The sequence below is a fragment of the Furipterus horrens genome, unplaced genomic scaffold (genome assembly GCF_987537825.1).
Source record: "Furipterus horrens unplaced genomic scaffold, mFurHor1.1.pri manual_scaffold_13, whole genome shotgun sequence".
Classification (NCBI taxonomy): Eukaryota; Metazoa; Chordata; class Mammalia; order Chiroptera; family Furipteridae; genus Furipterus; species Furipterus horrens.
The window spans coordinates 49,579,508-49,584,957 of NW_028327183.1; the positions used below are offsets into that span (position 1 = coordinate 49,579,508).

At 44.5% G+C, this 5,450-nt stretch overlaps 1 long non-coding RNA gene across 1 annotated transcript; it reads right to left on the reverse strand.

Annotated features, from left to right (window-relative positions):
- Window positions 1-3,633: 3,633 nt before the first annotated feature.
- LOC149995117 (uncharacterized) lies at window positions 3,634-5,057 on the reverse strand. Its single transcript, XR_016507819.1, has 3 exons — window positions 4,861-5,057; window positions 4,517-4,714; window positions 3,634-3,809 (listed from the first exon to the last, which is right to left on the reverse strand). It is a non-coding gene; the product is annotated as an uncharacterized LOC149995117 (long non-coding RNA).
- Window positions 5,058-5,450: the final 393 nt, after the last annotated feature.

Sequence of the window (5,450 nt, forward strand, 5' to 3'; positions counted from 1 at the left end):
ATTTTTTAAAACGTATCTTAGCAAGTGCTTACCACACAGGTCTTAATAAAAACTGAAGACTCAATTCTAGGTATGAGGGACGTTGCAGGATACTCCAGCATTATAAAGTTAAGAACGCTTTTTTCACTGATGGCTTTACTGCGTTTCCCAGCAGGTCTTCGGGCTGAGACTGGACAATGTATTTAGCATTACATGTTTAATGCGCTGAATCAGCAGTACCAAATCTGGTGTCTGTTTATGCGGTTCTGAGCGTCCTCCAGGCCCATTAAAAAGTGTGGCGGGACCGACTGTGAATATAAGTGGTTTGTCCACAAGTTCAGGGCCCCTATGTGATTTCAAGTTCAGCAGTGACATGGCTTTAGATTTCAGAGATCCAAACCAGTTTCACCGCCAAAGGAAGGACTCTTTTACTAATCAACTAATGAAAAGGAATGAAGGCCTCAATTATAAAGAGACTCTATGGTCTTCTTGGGTTGGAGTAGAGAAACAACGCAAAGTATTTCCAACCCAAGGATGTGTGTTAGGAATCACATATGCAAACTCTAAAATCAAGAAGGAAGTGATTTAAAAAACATACCGCAGTCTTACCTGTTAGAACAGAAGCGGCTGAGAGAAGACAACGCGGGAAGAGAGGCCGACTAAGCTGGGGCGGGTGTCTCAGTCCCGGCGCTGTGCGCCTTTTGGGGCTGGACTGTAGGGCGCGGTGAAAGCTGAAGTTCCAAAAGGAAGGCCGGCTCGCTTGGCCGGGATCAGGGATTTGCAAGGTCTTGTCTGGCCGAATACGAGGGCTGGAGCCGCGCCGGCTGGCAGCAGCAGGAGCAGGGGACATCCCGACTACTAGGTTAGAGCAGGAGCTACTTGCCACTAGATGATGGTCAATCTAGTACGGTATGTAAATGTCGGATCCTTACGTCGCCCAGCACCTGAAAGTAATGTAAGATGCTATGTCAACTATACATTAATTAAAATATCTGCAAATATAATGATACAATAGTACAACATATTTCTTTCAGTCACTCATGATGGTAATTATTAGTTTACTTTGACTAGACTCTGCCCCATTAAAAGCTGAGTATAGAGACCTATGGTGGGAAAGCTACAGGGAACTGCACATTTCTTGTAGCAGACATTCGAGGTGGACCGTAAGCTCCTTTGGGAAGGCATATGAGCCCGACTGTGAGCGCCCAATAGGAGTTTCAGCAGTAAAAAAGAAGAGTTAGCTAGAACAGAGGTATTAAAGGCAAAGGTGGGAGGCTTCCGGAAGAAGTTGGGAAAGACAGTCCATAGGATATACTGGAAGAGGTCCCAGGTTATCTGAAAGAAGGGGAAATGATAATGATTTTCACCCAGGGTCTGGCCCTTAGTACTGGCAAAGCACTGAGATGTAATTCTAGCAATGAATTCTATAACCTATAGAAATCGACTATCCAAATAATCGTGGCGTCAAAAATCATCGTCTTTACCTTACGTTCCATCACTTACCTTCCGAAGATGCCTTCAACACCAGTAATGCCCATCCCATCCACGATATCTCTGGCGAGTCTAAAAGGACTGTTCCGGGAGCAAGAAGGAGTTCACCTGGTTCAAAAGCAACTTCTAAGTGAAAATTACAGTGAGGTTCGGAGGCTCCACAGCTAACTGACTTTCTTCCCAACTGGCACATAAACTTTGCAGAGGCACCAAATGACTCGTCACCCGATCCCCTCAGTACTACAGCGCACACTAGTTTATTCTCTTTCTGCTCTGCCTGACTTCCTCATCCCTACCACTGTTTAGAAGGTCCACCTCCAATAAAACACACATGGACTACTTCTGGACAGAATTAGAGAAATCTTGATTAAAAGGTGATTTCAAAAATGAAGTAGTTGCAGGTAGAATTTAAAATGCAGAGGACCGATATATAAAGTCATTTTATATTCATAATATCCTTCATCTCTTTCCAAGGTAATTCCATTTTACTCTCTTTCAGTAAACCATTTATGCGGATTATACTGTATAGTTTCTAATTTCCGAAAACTACACCTGCTTAGAAATCTTAAGTTCCACATTCTAATCAAACCTCTTCTCCCGCACACTTATTAAACAGTCTTCAGGCTCATCGAGAGTTTGAGTCTATTGGCCTCGCCTCCTTCTCTGCTCAGCTCAGAGCACAGACGGCACGGCTGACTGCTCTCACTGTACCTGAGAAAGCCATGCCCCGCCGCACCTCTCATTTCAAACTCAAACTTAGACTACTTATGTCTTTTGTATTTAAAATACAGAGGTTTCAGTGACAACCAAAAACGGAGGACTAGCACTGAACTACAGCCCCATTCAGCAGATGCCACACCCCCGACCTGCCGCTGCTCCGTGGCTCAGGCCCTGGCTTAGAAACGAAGACCCCGGGGCTCAGGACCCGACGCAGCTCAGGGTCAGAGCAGGCGATGGTCAGCACGGCTCACGGCGCGTCTGCAGGTGACCTGCCCCTGCTCGGTGGCCGCATTCCATCTGAGGGCCGGGCTGAGCACCGTAAGGTAATTACATGCTTAAAAAAAAAAATTACATTAGATAATGACATAATATACTCCTGCCACATTACTATTTAAAAGGAAATAAAGGGCTTGATGATACTTTTTGTTTGCTTAGAGGAACACAACGAGAAGTCTCATTCTTATCTCAAAGTAGTAAGGATTTAAAGGGGAAGCTCTGATTCTGAACAGAAAAAGCAATATCATTATTAAAGCATGGGGAGAAAGATACTGATAAGTGAGGGCATATAACCAAAAACGACAGCAGCTTATAGCCATCGTACAGACCCAGCAAGAAGAGGGATGGATTACGGGCAAGGCATTCTATGGAGGAAATGGAAGCCTTTTCACTTTTCACTCCAAGGGCACAGTGAGTCGTCCGTCGGCAGCCGTCCGTCTCGAGAGACGATGGTGTAGCTTCTTAAGAGTCTATCTGCACCGCCGAGAATGGCAGTGCAGTCCGACTCGGGAGTGACATGGTATCTGTCTCCTCCCGTGTTGAATCGACATCTTGTGATGATGCTGAAGCTACAGAGCCTGGGCAGGGTAATATGGAGGGTCTGCTGTTGCCCATGCAGCAGACCCCCCCTCTCTTCGCAGCTGAAGGGTCCAAGGGAAAGACGGAGTCGATACAGCTTGGGTTCAGGTGCGCCGCAGGAGTTGCCGGTGTTGACTACAACGTCAAACCGCCTTAGGGACTCCGGCTCCGGATTTTCTGTCGGGGTTTACTCCCTTAGCCTTTCCCCTGAAGAGGTATGCCGCAAGGCAGCGGAGGTTTTTTGGAGTCAGAGTTTTCCTTCTCTGACAGTGAGTAACTAACACCATTCTAAAACACTTTTGACCCTAAAAACTCTCAGCTACTCAGTTAAAGGACTTGCTTCTCTACAATTCTCTGCAACAGACGATTACCCAGAGAAATCAAATAATGAAGTCAGTGCAGTCATTTATTATCAGTCGCACCAAAGGATATCAAGTGGAAAAGTGGACGGGGTTGAAGCTATTAGATAAAAATTAAGTTTTCCATCATGTGTGAATTGTGATCATCAGGACCTTCATATCTGTAATTACTGTACTGCTAGTGATCTTAGAGAGATTAACATATGGATTCCAAAATTAACATATCCCCACAGAAAGTAACATAGCCAGAAGTGAACACTCATTCTTTAGATACATACCACTCTGAGTCTTCCACTGAGTGGCATCAAAGTTTGCTAAGATCATAGAAGCATCACAAAGGGCCTTAATACTTCTGAACAGCTGAGGCCTCCTACTCCGGATGGTACGTATTATTTTGTTTGCAGTCTAGATGCGAACCAAATAATAAAAATCAAAAGAGAAAGCAATGCATGAAAACAAACTAAACTTCAAATTTTCAGTTATAATAAAAAAAGAAATAAAAAAAGTGTATGTACACATGTAGACAACAAAGCACTATAATCCCTCGGATCCAAACAAAACAGTCCCCTTAGGAATGAAGTATATAAAGATGTAATAATTTGGAAATGGCTGTATTTTAAGTCTATTTTTTATTTGTTCAGTGCTTTGAGGAAAAACAATGTGAAATATCATTGGTATCTCCTTTGCATTTATTGAGACTGAATGTAATGTATTCCAATGGGGAGAAATTTATTTTTTCATTTACAAAAGAAATTCACTGTAAAAATTCCAGAAAAGCACAAAGCAGAAGAAGGCCCGGGGGGGGGGGGCGGGAAGCCACCTGTGATCACATCTTTTTAACTGTTTTTCGAATCCCCCGATCTAGCATTTTGGGTACTTGCCAACGGCAACGGCAAAGAAATAGGAAAAGACTGACCAGAATTCTCTCCTCAGAAAACGGCATCATTAAAGCTATCTAAGAAAAACTATGTGTACATGAACCTATGTGAACTAGGAGCACTGAGCCAAGAGCTAGGAGTATAAAGAAGTATACGTGACCCATGACACGGACAGATTTGTGTCAAAGTTTTGAAAGCACAGGGCAGAATATTGGGTTGAAATAGCCAACTTGCCTTCATCAGGCCATTGACTTCAGAAACACCAGAACTTTCAAGCCAGAGGGAACAAGGATGAAATGTCCCCATAGCATGCCCGTCTTCACTTCACAGGCATTGATGTCAGTTTCAAGTGCTTTACATGAGAACCGACACGACCTTCTTGCAGTGCACAAAGAGCACACCCATCCAGCTCCAGCTCTCGTGGAACATTGGCTGCGTATTTTGCATTGAATAATTACAGAAAAACAGAAAAGCCATCAGATGGTATAGCAGTAAAAAATCATACTTGATATATACAACATAAATTAAAAAGGCAGAAAAAGGCGACATTCTAAAGATTATAAAAAAAAGGAACTTACTTTTTTTGGATGTTATTTGTTGTGTTTATTGTTTTACTTTTTGTCTTGAAATGAGTTTGCGCAGCCCTGACGAACCGGTGCGGCGAGTCGGCTGGGCATCGTCCCGCAAAGTGAAAGGTCATCCGTTCGATTCACGGTCAGGTTCAGTCCCCAGGCGGGCTGCATTCCAGATGTTCCCCATGATCCCCAGCCTGGCCCACCTGCACCCAGCCCTCGCTCTCCCTCCCCTGGCCTACCCCACACTATTTCCTGTGATGAACTGGGCCCATCGCTGCTTCCTCCATCATCACTTACAGCCGGTGCCACCACCTTCGGGAAAATGCAGTCATGTATGTCATATTTACAGATTCTAGAGGCATCTAATCACTCAGGTCAAAGGATGTCTCACTCATTATCGGGACTATACAAGACTCCTAGGGCAATGAAGCAGGTTCCACTCGGTGGCATAAAAGTTTGCTAAGATCATAGAAGCATCACAAAGTACCTCAATCCTTCTGACCGGCTGAGGTCTTCTGCTCCCGTCGGTGTGTATTACTTTGCTTGCAGTTTCTCCGTCTCCGGCTGGGGCACGGGCAGGCGCATGCGAACGT